We start from the raw sequence: 20,341 nt of genomic DNA, 5'->3' as shown, positions 1-20,341 counted from the left end.
GAAAACGAAAAAAAGCCCTTGTCCACGGACGTCTGAGATGGATAGTAATTTCCTCGCGTGCGACAAATAATGCAGCGCAGTGAAAGAAAGATGAAAGTTGTAAATAAAGAAGACGACAGACACAAGCCAATTATTTTGAGATAAATCGTATTTCAACTGTGCTAAATTAGGGCCCACTTAGTTCTTTTCTCAGGAGTTTTATAGTAGCTGAATAAAACCAAAAAAAATGTATTTGAACGAAGCGAATAAACTAAACAAACACGGCTGCGGAGGTCGCCGTCATTAAATATACAGAAATCCACGGTGAAAAAATACTGTTAACTTTAAAACTCAAAAATTCACAAGAAAGGTAACCAAATGGAAGAAAGATGACAGGAAGTTCAATAACAATAAAGCTTCATTCAAGATGAGGCAAAAAAAAAAAAAAAAACTATCTAAAAGCAAAACAAATTAATCAAATTAATTCTTCACGCTAAAGCGAAAGCTTGAGTTTTTATCGGCCGTGGCTTTAGTCGTCATTCAAAAATTTGAATTAAACTTCGAAGTAATACTGTACATTACCGCTTTTGTTTTCAAAAGTCCAGGAAGCTGCTTTAAATCCGCGATCTGTACTCAAAACCCACTTGAAAGCGCACCGACTTTATAAACACAAGGTTGTATTTACCTTCAAAAGCATCCTTAATTTCCGTGTCAGAATTTTCTGACCCCAAAACTATAGCTTTGACTCCTTTCTCGTTTAGGCTGGACACCTGGTCTTCCATCAAGGAAATCAAAGAAAAAATAACAAGACAAACTGTCTCAACAACTTCTCTTTCACCATGTTCAAAAAAGTCCAACACAAACGGCCTAATGTGGAATGTTAAACTCTCTTCAGATCCAGTCGGTGATTGCGACGATTAATGTATCCTTCAACAACTACGTTGATTCACTCCGATTTCTTCGAAACCAAGCTTCTTGAACAAAACATCTTGTTTCATCTTCCCTGTGTTGTATGTAGCTTGCGAAGAGTCCCGGTGCAAAACGTGTCAAGAAGACCTTCCCTCAAAACAAACGTTGCGACTCTATTTGCCGACGAATGAACACATGTGACCTCTAAGTTTTAAGAGGCTGTCTCTGCAAGAACCGACCACTGACTTTACTTCGAAAATTCGATTTTTCTCATAAGCTGGGATTTCGAGGCCCTTATCTAGTCAATCACTAAAATGAGTTTCATTTGATTAAAAATTCCATTTGAAGTTTTCTAGGATTGATTGAAGTTCGCTGCGCTCGACACAAGTTGAATGCCTGCCGAAACTGGAAAAATAGCACATATTGCCAGCGCTCTGAAAACAAATAATATTCGCTCGAAAGTCCCAATTCTTTTTCTCAACTATAGATGTATCATAGCAGTTTGTTTAGCCATGTTGCAATTATAATTCAATGTTGCTCCTTCAACGGTTAAAAGAAGATTTTCTACCCGTTAAATCGAGTTTTGAACCAAACGCGAAAATACCTCTACTTTGAAGGCACGTTTTAAAAATGTGGCACCTGTTTGAAACTGCCGAACTAAATGAGTAGAAAGTAGAAATGGCCCTTTCTTTAAAACAATAATAAAATTTGTCTGCCTGCTAGGTTTTCAAAACTAACGACCGCTTAAAGTTCGGGAAATTTTGAAAATATTCCAGTGAGTAACTAATACATTCGCCTTCGTAAATTGCTCCGATAAATTCAAGTAAATCTCTTACCTGGCTTCAAGATTAAAGATTTGGTCCTTTGTAGCGATCCTTGAAACCTAGGTAGCATTAAAAGTACATTCAGTACGTTCCTCATCTGTGTCGAGCGTGTCTGACCGTCACATTCTTCGATGTTCTTTGTATTACTGACCATTGTTTTCCTCGAAGCCGGTTTAATGACGTAGACTCCTCTTGAAAGGTTTGTAGAAGTACTCTTTTGGACAACTCTCGGCACACATACATGTATGAACAGTAAACGGTGATCCGGGAAGCCAAGGAAGGATTGATAAATGCCACGGCCATTTTGTGTTTACAACAGGTGTTTTAGTTCCCAATCTTCCCGTGAGTATCACGTCATTGATTCCCGTTATACTCACGGAAAGATTGGGAACTAAAACACCTGTTGTAAACACAAAATGGCCGTAACATTTATCAATCCTCCCTTGGCTCCCCGGATCACCGCTTACTGTTCAGGTATGTGTGCCGAGAGTTATCTAAAAGAGTGCTTCTACAAACCTTTCAAGAGGACTCTACACGATTAACCCGGCTTCGAGGAAAACAATGGTTAGTAATACAAAGAACATCGAAGTACGGTGACGATCACGCTCGACACAGATGAGGAACGTATAAATATATTTTATATAAAAACCTACAGCTGGAAGGAAATGCTGGCACTTTTAATGCTACCTAGGTTTCAAGGATCGCTACAAAGGACCAAATCTCTAATCTTGACGCCAGGTAAGAGATTCACTTGAATTTATCGGAGCAATTTACGACGGCGAGTGTGTTAGTTACTCACTGGAATATTTTCAAAATTTCCCGAACTTTAAGCGGTCGTTAGTTTTGAAAACCTAGCAGGCAGACAAATTTTACTATTGTTTTAAAGAAAGGGCCATTTCTACTTTCTATTCACGTAGTTCGACAGTTTCAAACAAGTACCACATTTTTAAAACGTGCCTTCAAAGTAGAGGTATTTTCGCGTTTGGTTCAAAACTCGATTTAACGGGTAGAAAATCCTCTTTTAACCGTTGAGGGAGCAACATTGAATTATAATTGCAACATGGCTAAACAAACTGCTATGATACATCTATAGTTGAGAAAAAGAATTGGAACTTTTGAGCGAATATTATTGTTTTTAGAGCGCCGGCAATATGTGCTATTTTTCCAATTTCGGCAGGCATGCAACTTGTGTCGAGCGCACCGAACTTCAATCAATCCTAGAAAACTTCAAATGGAATTTTTAATCAAATGAAACCCATTTTAGTGATTGACTAGATAAGGGCCTCGAAATCCCAGCTTATGAGAAAAATCGAATTTTCGAAGTAAAATCAGTGGTCGGTTCTTACAGAGACCGCCTCTTAAAAAAGGCACTCTCGAGCGTCAGAAAAATCCACGAATGCTAAATATACTCACGGACAGTTGCTCGATGACGGACAAATTAGCCTCCAGACAATCCTGGTACAGAGTTATCAGCGGTTTAATCCTCATAATGTTTGTTTTCTCCACTGTACCTATGTCATGTTTACGTAGTACTGAGGTTAGCGGACAAATCTCCATGCGAAAGATTCCGCGATCAACTCCGGGTGGAAGGTGGTTCATTATTTTTTTTCCTTTCTTTTTTCGTTGTTTTTAACGAAACAATAAATAAATGCGCTGTGTTTGTATCATTTCTCCCGCTATATGCGCATTTACCATACCAAAACCGTACTTCAACGTCTTCCGTTTCTGTAAAATCAATACGAAGTCCGCATCTAGTGAAAACTTGTGCTGCTCATCGATTTTACGATCCTCGATGTTCTCATTTTCGGCGTCCGAGTCTTCTTTAACTTATATCTTTTAATTTAGACCTTTAAAACAGCTTATTTCGATTAAAGATGGACAGCAATTTAAAAGCAACCCCCGGGCGTACCTCATTTGCATAATGTTTACAGCCCATCGAGCGAGCGACACATTTATCCATAACTCACCATAACTCGTGTTGCGCATGCGCAATTCACGAGTTAAAAATGAAAAAAATGTTTCCGGCCGGGCTCGAACCGGCGACCTTCCGCGTGGAAAGCTGACGTGATAACCACTACACTACCAAAACCAGTTACGAATGATCGGTGCTATCCTCAGTGGTGTCTTAACCGTCAAATGGCCAAAAAATTAACCGTCAAAACCGCAATATTTTTACCGTCAATCGTCAAATAAGCAAGCCAATATTAGCCGTCAAATGTCTGAGGTATCCTTAATTTAGAACTAAACGATTGGCTAGGGTCAAGTTATGCTGTTTAGAAACGAACGTTTTAATATATCGCACAAAAGATACACGTATGTTCAAGTCCTTTAGCTTCTAGTCACGGAGGCAGGCGATTAACGAGCGCGGCGGTAATAGAGATGATATAATTATGTTAATTAGACAAACAGTTGACTGAAGGATAAAGACCTCATATTTAATGCACAAATTATAGGACTAATTGGACTATTCAAATATGGGCAAATTTGTACCCTTTTATGAAAAATTACAGCCAAATTCACTTCAACCGTCAACGCTCACGATCACAATAATAACGGTTTATTCACATCATATCCGCGCAGTGCCTGTTTATTTGAGAAGATCTACTTACATGTATTACAACTAAAAATTATGCAAAAAGGATGGATGGAATCCTGACGCTAACTATATAGAAAATAATTACCAAAACAAAAAGAACCGTCCCCGGGTGGGCTTGAACCACCAACCTTTCGGTTAACAGCCGACCGCACTAACCGATTGCGCCACGGAGACTTCCTTCAAAGGAGTTTGTACAATTTCCATCAAAATTATTTTTGTGGATGAAATGTTAACTTGTGTAAGGTTTCTGCTACATTGTATCATGCTCGAAAGACATGAAAAGCGAAAACCCGGAATATTTGGATAGTAAATATCATGGCCAATGAGACAACACATGACAGGTGTTACAGTATCAGTTCAACAGAAACAGGTAGATTAAGACCTTTAATTTGTCAAATGATGTCCAGCCACTTGTGGCCTGTTGGTCTAGTGGTATGATTCTCCCTTTGGTGCTAGAGGTCCCGGGTTCCGTTCCCGGACATGCCTTTTTTAATACTCTTTTGTCAATGAATACAACATCATATCGAAACAGACAATTTTACGATGGTTTTTGTGACGTCACAACGGCCATATGAAACAACGGTATACCTTTCTTCGCTAAAGAATCACCTTTGTTTTTGCACAGACAATTCCCAGTGACTACTACGAAGCCCTTCTACATTAAAATATGACTTAACCAAGTGTTTCTGTGGGCCTGGAAACATTTCCAACGACTCCTGGGAAAATATTAAACTAAAGTAATTTTGATCCAGTCCTCTTGTTTTGAACTGATCAGGGGGAATTAACTAATGAAAAAAACATAAAGGAAAAGAGAAATCAGGGTACAGTCAGTTAGAAATCTTAAAATGGTATTTTCCAGCTGGTTTACTTAAAAGGAAAAGTTGGTCCGTGTGAGGGTCGAACTCACGACCTTGGCGTTATCGGCACCACGCTCTACCGACTGAGCTAACGGACCAGACAAATTAATCTCGGTGCCGTTTTTTTAAGTATTATTCTTGTACTGATCAGTACAAGAACGTTATCAGAAGTTTGGTCTAATGAGGAACAGCACCCGCTTATTGGCTTTGTTCAAACTGATTTGGTTTTATTCTTTAAGATGTATGTATATATTGTTAACGTGCATTCCCAAATGATGAGGAGATTTTTGCTGAAATATAGCTATCCCGAAATTATTTATTGGCAGTTGTTTCTCATATACTTTTCAATAATGTCTCGTCAATATCAGTAGCTTATGTTCTAAATAACAAGGAACTAGAATGAAAAGCAACATATTTTATTAAATCATCTGTTTTTCTAAAATGAAATTCTAAGTAAATTGTTTAGAAAAAAGCTTGAAACTAGTTACCGGGTCATGCCTCAAACATTGGTTTTTCAATAGTTATAGCAACTTTTGTATGCTTACGCTTTGGGGAATTAGCTCAAATGGTAGAGCGCCCGCTTAGCATGCGGGAGGTACCGGGATCGATACCCGGATTCTCCAGCAGTCTTTATTTTACTAGCTAATATGCAGCTTTAATTCTTTTTGAAGACAGATGTTCTTCTGACCATTGTTGTGCAAATAACGGTTTGTAAACTTTTTATTTGGATAATTTTCTCTAGCTATCAGAGAAGGTGGGAATACTCCTATTAATGAATTTCCGCTGTCCCTCTGAAACAACCTGGACTTCAATCGACCAGCAGTAAAGGAGCAATACCCGAAGCACCTTTCGGTATTGGCGCGGTCTACGCTTTCAGTTACGGTTTTGTAACGCAACCTTTCTCATAACAGCCGTACAACGCAGATAACACAAAGATTCTCTGAAAAATTACTTTTGCCTTTACGACTCGCTTTATTGAAACCTGGAAGTTAAAGGTTGAATTTCATCTTTTAGAACTGAAATTGACGCCCTCCTTTGACACTGGATGGTAAGGAAACGTTAAATGGCCGCATCTGTGCCTTGCTAGCCCACACACGGCAGAGATTATCCCAGTCTCCGTTGTATTAAACAACTGAGAGTATTTTTTTGTCCCATGGATGGGATGATAGTCCATCTTAGTTATCCGCCCCCACCCCCCACCGTGGAGCGAACTACTCTTACAGCAATGAAAGGAGAAAGAAATGTAAACTCATCAAACGAGACGAGTTGACCAAAGAAATGTCGCTGAACTAACGGGACAAATGTAATCCAGGGCGTCTATTTACATTTGAGTAATGTTTTAAAAGCGCCTCGATAATTTGGGCTTTGAAATGCATAAATGAATGGATTTACCACAGAACTTATAAAAAGCAGCAATACCCCAAAAGCCCGCACGGGCGGCTTACCAGCCGAAAATAGCGAAGGGCAGTAACAACACTGACAGGTAAAACACACGCCCCGAAAACAAAAGTAACTGTCAGCGACATCTTCAAGAGTTGTTTTCGTTGTTGCATGAGTTCTTTTTCTGGGATATTACTATCAGGTGTAACCACTCTTCTGTGATTGAGCGATTTCACAAGTTTACTGTAGCAAAAGCTGATAACAAGAAAAGGAAGATTGAAAACAAAAATTATGTAGAAGATAATGTGAGTTAACTTTGCGTTCTGACTGTACGTCTGTCGGCAAGCTGCTGTCTTGAACTTGTAGTTTGTGTACACAAACAATGGTGTGTTTAAGGCAACGGACGCCATCCATGTGCCAACAATCGCGTATCGAACCGTTTCTCTCGTAAGCTGGAACATCCGTAGATGTATTACTACAGCGTTATACCGTTCTATTGCTAGGATTGTAAGCGTGAATACCGAGACAACCGTAGCAGTCAGAGGAACGTTGAAGCCGACAAAGAACATACAGAGAACAGTTCCAACAGCTCCATCTGGAAGGACCTTAATCATCGGGATGAGGGAAAAACCACAAAACAGGAGACTTGTAACTGAACATCGGCAGCCGCTAGATTTGCCAATAAATAATTCTGAGCGGTTTGAAGCGACTGGGTTCTCTTGATTATTAACAGGACGGAAATATTTCCAGCGATTCCAACTCCGATAACTACTGACGCTGACAAACAAATCAATAACTTGTCGATCGTAAAATAAAGTTTTCCATTTGAGGCTTTCTTTACCAACTCCACTATTGTCCCGTTCGTTGTAGAATTCCCTGAAATGTTTAAAGACATTCTTTTTCCCAGATTCGTTACTTGGTAGCGATTGAAGATCTGTTGAACGTTGAAGTTTGTGCCAAAGAAAATGGCTTGTAACAAATTAAAGTAAGCCTTCCTGAAAGATGTCATCAAAGGAATCAACCTTTAACTGAATGCGAAGGGGTAATCAATTTTGTTGTCTATACATGGCAGCAAACGCAATTTAAAATCAAAGGAGACCTATCGTCAAACTCGTGGACTAAGTAATATAGAGATGAAACATGTTGGTGAGCTTGCAGTTACTGGTGTATTTTTAAAGGCTGTTAAAACAAGCCGGGTTCGTACCACGCAAGGTCGCACTTATCTCACAAAGCGTAGGCTTTTTTCGTTGGCTTTTTTGCACACAAACTACAGAATAGTTAGGGTGGCAAAATTGCAGCTGAACAGAGAGTGGTAAAGGCTAAGGGTTCTTGGGTCACAGAGGACACTCGTGCCAAAGTACTCTCCTCTCCCCCTCCCCCGCCCCCCGCCACACACACACACACACATACCCAGATCTTGATCTTGATGTCTGTCTACCTGCTGGCGAAATTTACAAGTATTCAAGTCGTACGAGCTTACAGACCTTTTTCATTACATTTTATTCAAGGCTATAGGTAAGGTTTCTTTTGAGACAGCACTTCTTTTCCAATGTAGAACCGCTTGTCTCTCTATATATATATTGCATGTAAAGTACATCAAAATAAGTAGCCTCATTTGCAAGCATTTTCATTGTTGATCCAAAAAATCTGTCCATCCATAAATATGTACTCCTACGAGCTCACAGAGGGGTTTCTTTCCCTTTGTTATCTTTTCAATCAGGAAGCAAATTAAAGTGTAAACACAAGACAAGGTAAAAATCATTTAAGCTTATCAAAATCAAGTATTTGGGTATTTTTTTCCAAGTTTATGTGCATTTCACATCTCACTCAGAGTTCACATCAATATACTAAATAAACAAGACAAGTATAGAGAACACAACTTTAATCTAAGCTTAACTCGATGTCGGTTGAACGTGGACTACTCGATTGACGGTTGGATCTCACGGGAGATCTAATCAGCCAAACTTGAAAAGTAAAACGATAATAAGTCAAAGACTACTGCAAGGCTGACACAAGGTATATTCAAAACAATTTTTCGGCTGGCCTCAGGTTTAGATGTTACTAATTATAAAATTACAATATCATATAATGGTGCCGATGTTTGTTCTGGTTTCGTTCATTGGGAAGTGTTCGTTTCGCTCATATAAGTTCATTAAGGTCCTCGAATAAGACACATTCTCATCAAAGCTTACCACATTAGTAGGTCACTTTCCAGCAAACAAATGCTCATCTCCTGGTCATTTTGAACGCCTGGACGAGTCAAATGCTCATGAAATTCAGCGCTCAAGTTGGCCATAGTACTAATTCGAACATTCGAAGTCAACTCCACTTCAATTTAGCGAAACACCTAACATTAATGGTTGTGTAAAAGCTACAAAATCATCAGTTCGGGCTGGCACGATGCATCCTTTGAGTAGTAACCGCGCAAACACGATAGCGAGGCTCGCGCTGACTGCACGGTTACTATTCCAATATGGCGTCGGGCTCGGTTACTATTCCAACGTGGCGTCGGCCTTGGGCGCTCTTGTTCGGGCCGACTAATTACGAACAGTGTCTACACCTGAGTGAGTGAGTGAGTGAGTGAGTGACACATTTGCATATCGGAGTCCCCGCAAGAAACACGTTTCTACACTTCGCGTATCCACGAGTTTAAAAATTGAATCGTTCTTCGGAGAATGAAATTGATTAACAATGAAATCTTGGGAAACTTTTTAATCCAGCTGGGTAATTGATACGGCGATGGTAGCTTTTATATTAATTTTGCTTTCTCCAGGGAGAGGAAATTAATTGAAAATGCGCCGATCGTAATCACTTAGTATTTACTTCTTAGCGCGAAAGATTAAAACAAACAGAGCATTTAATCCACGTGCGAGAATCAGTTTTGTGTTCAGACTACCATCTGCTTGCTTCATATATGGAGGGTAAATGTAATTACCGACTGATGTTATAGATCGCCATCGATTTGAAAATAGCCTAAGGTTCAGCCTACTATTATATGCTGTTCTTAACAAATTTATACCGAGTTTTAGGTCTTTTAGGTTCAGTTCCTATTTGATGATGATGGACAGAAAGTAAAGCTATTTTATTATTTTATTCATGCAGACACTAATTCACTAATGTTATGTTCCGCTAGAATCCCGATTTTAATTTTTTGCTATGTAGGCAAAAGCCAAAGACCACACAGGTCCGACTGAGGGTCTCCCAAAGATGATACTTTTTAATTGCAAACATACACCCGTGTTTACATAAGAAAGAATTGTTGAATCTGGGAAATAATGATTTTGAAGAAAAAAACAATCTGGAGAATCCGGGTATCGATCCCGGCACCTCCCGAATGCTTAGCGGACGCCCTACCATTTTAGCTAATTCCCCAGAAGCTCATGATGCCAAATTGCTAAGCGGTTTCTCAATCTCACAGTACCCAACCTTTCGTATTACAGCTCATACTAATTAAGATAGCAACGAGAATAAAGAGCGTGGTGCTGATAACGCCAAGGTCGGGAGTTGGACCCTCACACGGACCATCTTCTTCCTTAAGTAAGCCAGCTGAGATAACACTATCTACTGATTTGTTTCTGATTTCTGTTTTTAAACAGAAGTAAACTTACCGACCTATTTTGCGCTTAGAACAGAAAGTTCTACGGTTAAATAGTGGTACTGTTGAATTTGATCGGTTAGAAATTACAGATTCAGAAACTTATATGCTATATAATATATGAAACATTTTTCGCACGGTAGCTTAAAAATCCCAATAATTCCGGCCCATGCAGTAACTGTCTTTTCTTTTTTTGTTTTTATTTGCACGTTGTTTTGATTAAAAACGAAAGAAAGAAGAAACAACAAAATATAGCGACACAATTCATAAGTTGATCCAGAAAATCTCACACTTTAATTTTTTTGATGTTATTCTACGTGAAGGTAGTAACATACTGGTAAATTAACCTGTTTTAAACCAGCTTAACCGTAGTTTGTAGTATCTATTCATTGTTCTGGCCTGTTGGTCTAGTGGTATGATTCTCGCTTAGGGTGCGAGAGGTCGCGGGTTCCACTCCCGGATAGGCCCTATGTGTACTATTTTGTCAAAATATTTTATAGGTCGTGACAGCATCGATTCCTTTGGCTTTTTTTTTATCACTGGCATATTGCATGTAAAGAACTAAACGAACGAGCGAAAGAAGAAAAGCGAAGAAAGCAAGATACTTCAAAGATACTACTAGACACTACTGGATACTAAAAATATACTTCATTCTTACGCGAAAGCTAGGACTTGCGTTGAACTGTGAAACTCTCCCTTTGATTTCAAAGCCTTCTTTGAACATGTTTTAATAAATATCTGCTGCCCTGGAAATGTCTTTTTTAAATGAGCAACGAAACATTTCCCGCGCAAAGAAAGCAAAAAGAGAAACACAAATTTGGCTTGCTTTTGTTTGCGTGCAGTCCTTATCAAAACAGAAAAGGGAGTTCCTAAACTGCTTTAAAAAAAAGTAGTATAAACATGCTAATAGAGTTGTACTTGGTTGTCCTATTAGTGAAGCTGAAAGTTGCGCATGATGACAGCACGTGTGACTCTCTTCACACCCTGTTTCCAGAGCAGAAAGTAGAAGATTGAAAATTAACTGAAGGCAACGACAGCTTTGCTAAGAATCTGGAATGAATGAATGAATGAATAATCATTACTCACTAAACACGATGAAATTTAAGCTATAAGCTTGTGGGTTCATGTTCATGTCGCGATAGGAAAACCCATCTAAAAACTATGCCAAAAAATCCACTGTGGGCAGCAAAATGGCGACTACCAATAATTCTTAGCGTCAAAATCCCTGAGAAACGCTCATGAAAAACGCGCAGAAAGCTTCCTAAAGCTTTAAACCTAGCGTACACAATTAATGTAATACAGCCACAATTGTTGCAAAGATATGATTTTATGTCTACTTTGATAATTCAGGCACGCCATGCATTGTCGTAAAATGTACAGCCGCCATTTTTTCCCACCGTGGATTTTGGCGCGCTGTTACTGACGCCATGACACCTTGTGCCGAAGAAGCCGTACTTGGGTTCTGCCACCAGTGAGCCAGCTCTTCTTAGAGATTTAAGAAAATAATGATCGCATTCAATAAATATATTTTCAGTGAAAATCTGCTTAACATTGAGAACATGGTGCGTTCACGGTTTCCTACAGAAAATTTTAATGCACGTTTTCAAATATAACAATAATAAACAAGTATGCAACGACAAATCGATAGTAAAAAATTGGAGAATCCGAATAACAGTGAATACTGATGATGTGTAATACAGTGATTTTGTGCAGGAAGTCATGGCACACTACCTGCGTTTTAAGAGCAGATAAATGAGGAAAAAAGAACTGCAAACAGAAAAGAAAAGCCCCAAAAAATGTTAACATGGCTAGCAAAAGTCTTGATTTTGGAGAATCCGGATATCGATGCCGGTATTTCCCGCATGCTAACCGGGCGCTCTACCATTTGAGCTAATCCCCCACTGTACAGATGCCTTAGCTATTGCGAGGCTATTTTGAAAAACAGGTTACCAGTTTTCGTCAAGTGTTACCGAACATGAAAAAAGAGATTGAAATACACCACATTAACTAATTTAAAACTAGTAGTAATCAGAGATTATGAGAGTGCGTTCGACGCTCTCACTTTAATATATATATACCGTAAATAAATGATTTCACTAGCTGACTTTCAACTTTTTCAGCAGCAACCAAGGTTTTACAGTCAGATATGCATAGTGTCAAAGTCCATGCTAGTGAAGAGGTCACGATTTGTTGATACGTTGCGTGACGCTGCCAGTTTCTGTAGACTCTCAAGCTTCATAGAATATTTAAATTACGTACATTATTCTAAGCTAGCATTTGCAATGGCGTGTTCGTTTCGCGTGGTCGTTTATCGTAAACAAACTCCGTGCGACTAATTCGAGTATTTCCCCTGATGAATAAAGTAGTCTTATGGGTCTTGTCTTCAGAGTACTTTTCCACCGATTCCAAGCAATAAAATTTCGACCGGATAAAGACTGAGCTATCTGTCGCGAGTGGAACTAATCAACAAATGCAATCAAAATGTAGCTGTTCCCACGGTCTTCATCCCAAAGCCAAGTCGTGTTAAGAAACAAGGACCATTCCCTCTGAGAGCACATTATAGCGAAGCGTACGGCGACTGAATGGAGAGAAGTCAAAGAAAGATCCATCGGAAAGACGAGCTTACGTGGCCTGCTCACATACTCACATGTTCGGCACATGTCTCATCACATGTCTTAGCATTAAATGGTACCAGTTTACTGGCCGTGACATGGCCCTGCAAAAATCAAGCGGGGTGGCCATTTTTGTGTCCTTACAGGAATGTGCTTTTTTCGGTCTATGCCGTGCACAGACACACCAACTCTGAAAAGCCACAGGTCAAAATTAGGTTTGCGTTCCACTTCGTCAAAGGAAACAATTAAAAAGACTTACTGCTATTTGTAAAATTTGGAATAAAATAACTTGCCAAATAATATTCAAAAATCACTCGATCTGAATTTTGTCTTTTAGAGTGAAATAACATTATTTGGAGAATCCGGGTATCGATCCCGGTACCTCACGCATGCAAAGCGGGCGCTCTACCATTTGGGCTAATGCCCCGATTGTTACATGAAAATCAGAGTCTTAGATAAAACAAATTACTAATTTTGGAAGAATTTTTGTCATAATATTACTATTGTCATAAGATTACAACAGAAAAATAACTACTAAATAATTGAAATGGCGCAGCAAAATCTTCTATTTTATTTTGACATCCCTCAATTTTGGTTAATTTACTTGACAAGATTACTATTGCTTGAGCATATTTTCATTGCCATAAAACAGTCCATAAAGAAATCGAGACGTACAATTATAAAAAAAAAAAAAAAAACTGCAGAAGTCAAATAAAGAAACGAAAAGGGATGTTTCCGGCCGGGCTCGAACCGGCGACCTTTCGCGTGTGAGGCGGACGTGATAATCACTACACTACGGAAACTACGATGAACATGTTATTAAGAAACAAGGAAGCCTAAGTCGTGTGTTACACCGCGATAAAACACGATGGGCATTTGAGAACACGAGGGAAAAGTAGAAATGTAGATTTCTCGAGTGGTCTCAAATGTGCAGAGTGTTTTATCGCAGTTTATAATAAAGTTTCCATACAACGCGCGCTCTGATTGGCTGAAAGAGCGTGCTTTATCAGAGAACAGAGCACGGGTTGATGACGGTAACTTGGCTTTCAAATTTTTGCTTCGGAATTTTGACAAATTTGACCCAAATTAAACATCCCCTGTGATTCAGACAAACGCAATGGAAACGAGCTATTTGTCTGTAGTAAATATGGCTCCCAGAGACCATTCGGTTAGCAACAGTAGTGTTAAAACTGTACTAAAATAAGAAGTTTTGCTAGATTCCCGCCGACAAAACACGTAGCGAAATAAACAAATTCTCAACCTAAACAGTGCTTCGATAAAAGACATTATATTTGTTACGAAGGCAGAAATTATACTTAAGAAGTAAAACAACGACAGAAAACAACAACTAAACTGTCTCTGTTTACGATGAGAAGCTTTATTTTTGTAAAAATGCTCAATTGCTCAAACAACACTTACATGTAGTGTAGTAATGCTCGTTCTCCGGTCATCACAGCGAAGTGAACCGACGAGTGGTCAGTGCAAAGCTTGCTCTAATATTCTCTTCTGTGCTTGGAGTAGAACCAGTGGGAGCCGTTTAGTCTTTCTAACTCTTACGCTAGTTCGGGCAATCTTGCTGCATGCGGCTACAAGCCGTAAATAACTGTAGCTCCGTTCAAATTCGACTCGGCATTTTGCATTTTCATCCGCAGGCTTTGAGCTCCCCGTTTCGTAATTTCCACTGGAAAAGTGCACGTTTTCATGGGCCACAATATGGCCGTATTCCTCTGGACTATAAACCTTCACCTGCCTTTAGATCCGTATTTAAAATTTAACTGAAAAGCGAACTTCGAAGGCATCATTCTTCTCTCGAAAGCCGCTCAAACTACTCGAAACTGAAAGCTTAGCTGAAGGCCAGTTTGTGATTGACAGCTGTCGCTTCGTTAGCCAATCAAATTATTTGAACAATTCTAACAAGGATTCTGATTGGCTTATTTTAGCGTGCTTTATCAGAGAACAGTTCACGGCTGACGCCACTTTTGCTCGTTTGGAAAATAAAGTTTGGTTTGAAAAAATTCAGCCAAATTCGTGGGGAAATTATCGGATTCTTTATCATAAAACAAATAAAGAAGCCTCGACTGTGCTCTGTTCTGTTGTGAAGCACTTAGGAAGCGGTAGAGCACTCAAGAAGTAGGGAAAAACACTCGACTACGTCTCGTGTTTTCCCCTACACTTCTTTCGTGCTCTACCGCTTCCTAAGTGCTTTACAACAGAACAGAGCACAGTCGAGACTTCTTTATTTGTTAAGTAATACACGGCTTAGGCTTTTTAATTTGCTTAATGATATAGATTTTACATGCGAAAAACAATAAAACATGCTTTTTCTATTCTTTATACTCTGATCACCAGAGTAAAAAGCATGGGTTTTTGACTAATCAGAGCGTGAGCAGGGTCCTATCTATATTATAATGCATGGTCATTAATTCGCAAGTTACGTTCCATATAATTCTTGAAATTTTTCAGTCGACTCTGGCGTAATCTTAAAAGTTAATCCATCGGATAACACAACCAAAAAAATTCCTAGGGGTACAACATGTGCAGCTTCGTTGAGCAATTTTCAAAAGTAATAACAAATTAGAAAGTGCAACATCTGTAAGGCACCGATGGGATTTGAACCCATGACCTCCTGTTTACAAGACAGGCGCTATAACCAACTGAGCTACGGCGCCCTACATTAGATAACCTCGTGTATTACTGTTTATTTGTTAATGTTTTAAAAATAAAAAGAAAAAATATCTTAAAAAAACATTGTTTATACAAGTAGTACTAGGTTGGTCACATGTCCACTTTCACGCTTGGTAATTTCCAGCAGTACTAAGATAGCTCAATACTTAGGGTGTTCAGCCTCAAAAGGTCCACAGCGGGAGCTTTTCTGTACCTTTTAGGGTATTGAGCCAAAAAAATATGACAGGAGATAATCTGTCGTTTTAGAATTGGTACCTCTTAGGGGTCCCTCGGGGACCACCTGAGCTTTGATTGGGCGTTTGAAAGGCGGGGTGCGAAAACTCCCAGAGGTCAAAGTCTAAAAATAAAAAGATACCAGAAAGGGTTGAATCCTAGGGTTGGTATGGGAGATGGACGCTCCGGGTCATGAGCTCCTGATCTTGCTTTATTGACGGGACGCGGAAAATTAATCAGCGGAGTTGGACTGGTAACTACAAGACTGCACAGAACAATAATCATAATAATACATGTTTAGCAGGGCGCATACTTCATCAAAGGTGTTCTTCATTGGGGCCCTGCAACTGTTCTCAGATGAGTTTACACATTGTGCAACAACATTTACACTAATCTCAACATGGAAAAACATAGTATTAATTCCAAGTTGCAGGCAAAGATGGGACATTCACTCGATGTTTCCCTCGCTCGTTATCTTCCTGTTAGACTTTCAGTGAATCCGCTGACCAATTTAAATTGCTAAACTAGTAGTAATCAAAGATTATGAGAGTGTGTTCGACTTGGACGCCTTCACTTTAATATATATACCTTAAATAAATGGTTTCACTAACTAACTTTCAACCTCTGTCTATTGCTAAAATCAACGTTTTTCATGACAACCGAGGTTTTATAGACAGATATATCACAGTGTCAAAGTCCTTGCCTGTACTAACTATGATTTCTTGATTCGTTGCGTGACAGCGCCAGTTTCCGTAGACTCAAATTTTGTGCTTCATATTCTCACATTAACTGGTAACGTTTAAGCGGAATGGTTAATTTGAAAATGTGTATTTTATACACATTATTCTAAGCTGGAAGCACAAATATAAGCAAGCATTTGTAATCGTGTGTCCGCTTATCGTCAGCGTAAACAAACCCCCGTGCGACTGATTCGAGTATTTCTCCTGATGAATAAAGTAAACAGTATTTACATAATTTGCCGTTCCTCGGTTCAGGCACACTCTTAAGAATCTTTCCCCGCCCATTCCAAACAATATTTGACCAGATAAAGATTGAGCTACATGTATCTGTCGCGACCGGAACTAATCAACAAACGCAATCGAAATATAGCTGGTTTCCCACAATTAACATTCCAAACATACAACTGAAATAAACAAGAACAATGCCCTCATATTTCGATAAATGCTACCATCGAAGCGTTTATATTCACTAAGATCCAACGCTGGGAGCACAAAATAGCGAAGCTCACGGCGCCTGAATGGAAGGAAGTCAAAGAAAGCAGCACAAAGTCGAGCTCGCATGGCCTGCCTCCATGCTCATATGTTCGCCACATGTCTTATCACATGTAATCACATGTCTCAGTATTAAACGGCATCAGTTTACTGGCCGTGACATGCCCCTGCAAAAATTAAGCGGGGTGGCCATTTTGGTGTCCTTACAGGAATGTGGAGTTTTTCTGCATATAACCGTGCACAAGGCAACCAACTCTGGAAAGCCACATGCCAAAATTAGGTTTGCGTTCTTCGAACGCAAATACTTTGCACCCTCAAAGATGTTCCCATCATGCTTTACAATAATACAGGTTAAAGTTATGGGTTGTTTGGTATGGATTGGGTCGATGTCATTATCTTTCTGTTTCGCCAAATCTTATCAGCAAAGCGTATAAAAGAAATTGATTAATTACTCGATTTAAAATACCCTGGAACACAACAAAGAGAATAGAAAAGTATAAATCGATGATTTTGTCGTTGGAGAATATGAAAGTTGAAATTGACATTTGTCACAAAAATTCTAGTCAACCGTCAACTAATTACCAATAGATTTTTGGTTTCTCCGACTAAAACTCGTACATTTCTGGTTACCAACCCACTAACAATCAATAACATAAGCTTCATTAAGATCATAGCTCGCTACCGCTATTTAAGCTATCGATCCTAATATGAAATTGCTAAAGGATAAAAGATTGATGGAGCTCAGTTACGTCAACACCTTTCGTTTTTTTCCGTTTGTTTTGTTTTCGCTGACCGAAAATTTTGTAAGAGCTGGCTAGAGTTGGGTAGCAAGATATAGCCTCAGAGAAAAAAAAATCATATGTTTCCGGCCGGGCTCGAACCGGCGACCTTCCGCGTGTTAAGCGGACGTGATAACCACTACACTACGGAAACCGGCTACGATTGAAAGCTGCCATACTCTGTGGTGTGCTAATCTGGAACTGGTACTTTCTAGTTTTTTGATTAGGAAGACAGAAAAAAAATAAGTCTACGAAATACAGCAAACACCTGAACATTTGCCTACTTCTCACGATGCTCAAAATTGAAGTTTTTCAAAAACGATGCTATCCTTGTTTTAGCGTTAGGCAGAGGTCTCAATGGGGTTAACCGTCAAATAACCGAAACATTAACTGTCAACCGTCAAAACCGCAATATTTTTACCGTCAACCGTCAAATGAGCAAGCCAATATTAGCCGTCAAATGTCTTAGATATCTTTAATTAAGGACTAAACGATCGTCTAGGGGCAAGGTATGCTGTTTATAAAAGAACGTTTTAATATATCACAAAAAGTATGCTTATGCTCAAGTCCTTCAACTTCTAGTCACGGGAGCAGGCGATTAATGCGCGCGGCGGTAATAAAGGTGATGTAATTACGTTAATAAGACAAACATTTGAAGACTAAAGACGTAATATTGAATGCACAAATTAAAGTACTAATTGGATTATTCAAATATGGACAAATTTGTACCCTTTTATGAAAAATTAGAGCCAAATTTGCTTCAACTGTAAAAAAAACCAATAATGATAACGATCACGATAACAACGGTTTATTTACATCACATCCGCGCAGGGGTTTTTTGTTTGAATAAACCTTCTTACATGCAATACAACTAACAATTACGCTAACAGGATGGATGGATGGAATCCTGACGCTAACTATATAGAAAATAATTATCAAAAGAAAATGAACCGTCCTCGGGTGGGCTTGAATCGCCAACCTTTCGGTTAACAGCCGAACGCGCTAGCCGATTGCGCCACGGAGACTTCCATGGAGGGAGTATGTACGATTTTTATCAAATTGAATAGTGTGGATGAAATTTTAACTAGTACATTACTGTATAAAAATGCTGTAGTTGTAGTCAGGCATAGTAATAAAATCTTAAAAGTTGTTGTCACTGACTTAAAAATCTTAAAATAGACGTTTCGGCTAAAATACTATAACCTTCTTCAGTGATGAAATGAATGTTAACGGCGTCTAAATATAAATGAGATGTTTATAAAAATGTGAGGAACTCGCTAGGGATTAATTTAGCATTTTATAACTGTCTGGAATATGCGGTTGGTCATTAATTGAGTTCGGTTCGCGAATGGAATGCCACGCTTCCAAGAACAATCTACGCAACCACAAGGGACAGCGGTCTATGACCTTGACTTTATTAAAATCAAACTCGTGGTTGTTTTTCATAGAGTGTTGCGCCAAAAGAGAGTTCTTGTCACATGTGAGGACGGCTCTTTTGTGTTCTTTTGTTCTGGATCTCAGTGCTGTGGATGTTTGACCGATGTAAAGTTTTTCACAGCTTTTACAATTGATTTTATACACGACACCAGTTGACAGGTCTTGATCGAATTTGTCCTTCGATTTCTTCAGGATCGAACCAACCGTCTTGACGGGTTTATGAGCAACATTTACGTCGAATTGTCCCAAAGTTCTTGCAATTTTTTTTCAATGATTCCTTGAAAATAGGGCAAAGTAACAAAGCCTCTGTGGCTTTGTGGCTGATTATTTTGGGGCTGATTCTATGCTTTAGGTGGTTTGGTTCTTGGGCAGCTTTTTAAGTATTGGTCCGTGTAACCATTGGTTTTGAGTGCGTCCACCACGTGTTGTACTTCGGACTTTTTGTCTTCGTCAGTCGACGGAATATTCTTTGCTCTGTGAAGAAGGGTTCTGGCCACTGAGCGTTTGTGTTGCAAAAGGTGGTGGGAGTTGAAATGGAGACACTTGTCGGTATGGGTTGCTTTTCTGTAAACACTGGTTTTAATTGATCCATCAGTATTTCTAGTTGTCTTCGTGTCGAGGAATACGATGGATCTATCACTCTCTTCTTCGACTGTGAATTTGATGTGCTGGTTGATCGAGTTGAGATGGGAGTGAAATTCAGTGAGATGCTCACGGGCGAGGCAAACATGGCTATCGTCGACATATCTGTACCACCACTTAGGGGGGTGTGGTGCAGTACTTAACGCTCTCTCTTCGACGCGTTACATCATCAAATTTGCCAAGATGGCGCTTACAGGTAAACCCATGGCACAGCCGAATATTTGTTTGTAGAAAACGCCACCAAAGACAAAGTAGTTGTTGTCAAGCACGAATTCGAGCAACTTCACGATGTTGTCCACGGACATATTGGTTCTTTCGGGGATGGTCGAATCGGACTCGTCTGGCCTTAGTCACCTCGAGTGCCAGTGCCGTGGGGATAGATGTGAAAAGCGATACAACATCAAAAGACACCATGATCTCATGCGGTTCGACTATTTTAAGATTTTTAAGTCAGTGACAACAACTTTTAAGATTTTGTTACATTATTGTATCTTGCTCGAAAGACATGAAAAGCGAAAAACCAGGGAAGCTGGATGGTAACTAGAGGGTAACTAGTGTTATTTCGTACAAGTTCAACAGAGAAAAGTAGGTTAGGACCTTT

General features: G+C 39.3%; 8 non-coding genes and 1 pseudogene across 8 annotated transcripts; 2 read left to right on the top strand and 7 right to left on the bottom strand.

The window, feature by feature from the left end:
* Nucleotides 1-7,159, bottom strand: part of LOC145497426 (uncharacterized) — a 21,170-nt pseudogene extending 14,011 nt beyond the window's left edge.
* Trnag-ucc (transfer RNA glycine (anticodon UCC)) lies at nucleotides 3,729-3,801 on the bottom strand. Its single transcript has one exon. It is a non-coding gene; the product is annotated as a tRNA-Gly (tRNA).
* Nucleotides 4,409-4,482, bottom strand: Trnan-guu (transfer RNA asparagine (anticodon GUU)). The gene has a single exon. It is a non-coding gene; the product is annotated as a tRNA-Asn (tRNA).
* Nucleotides 5,191-5,263, bottom strand: Trnai-gau (transfer RNA isoleucine (anticodon GAU)). The gene has a single exon. It is a non-coding gene; the product is annotated as a tRNA-Ile (tRNA).
* On the top strand, nucleotides 5,716-5,788 carry Trnaa-agc (transfer RNA alanine (anticodon AGC)). The gene has a single exon. It is a non-coding gene; the product is annotated as a tRNA-Ala (tRNA).
* Nucleotides 7,160-10,536: 3,377 nt separating the features above from the next.
* Nucleotides 10,537-10,608, top strand: Trnap-agg (transfer RNA proline (anticodon AGG)). The gene has a single exon. It is a non-coding gene; the product is annotated as a tRNA-Pro (tRNA).
* A 2,874-nt stretch (nucleotides 10,609-13,482) lies between these two features.
* Nucleotides 13,483-13,555, bottom strand: Trnav-cac (transfer RNA valine (anticodon CAC)). The gene has a single exon. It is a non-coding gene; the product is annotated as a tRNA-Val (tRNA).
* A 1,792-nt stretch (nucleotides 13,556-15,347) lies between these two features.
* Nucleotides 15,348-15,421, bottom strand: Trnat-ugu (transfer RNA threonine (anticodon UGU)). The gene has a single exon. It is a non-coding gene; the product is annotated as a tRNA-Thr (tRNA).
* A 2,321-nt stretch (nucleotides 15,422-17,742) lies between these two features.
* On the bottom strand, nucleotides 17,743-17,815 carry Trnav-aac (transfer RNA valine (anticodon AAC)). The gene has a single exon. It is a non-coding gene; the product is annotated as a tRNA-Val (tRNA).
* Between the last annotated feature and the right edge of the window lie 2,526 nt (nucleotides 17,816-20,341).

This window comes from Orbicella franksi, chromosome 9, assembly GCF_964199315.1.
Source record: "Orbicella franksi chromosome 9, jaOrbFran1.1, whole genome shotgun sequence".
Classification (NCBI taxonomy): Eukaryota; Metazoa; Cnidaria; class Anthozoa; order Scleractinia; family Merulinidae; genus Orbicella; species Orbicella franksi.
This window is presented reverse-complemented; position numbering and strand designations above follow the sequence as displayed.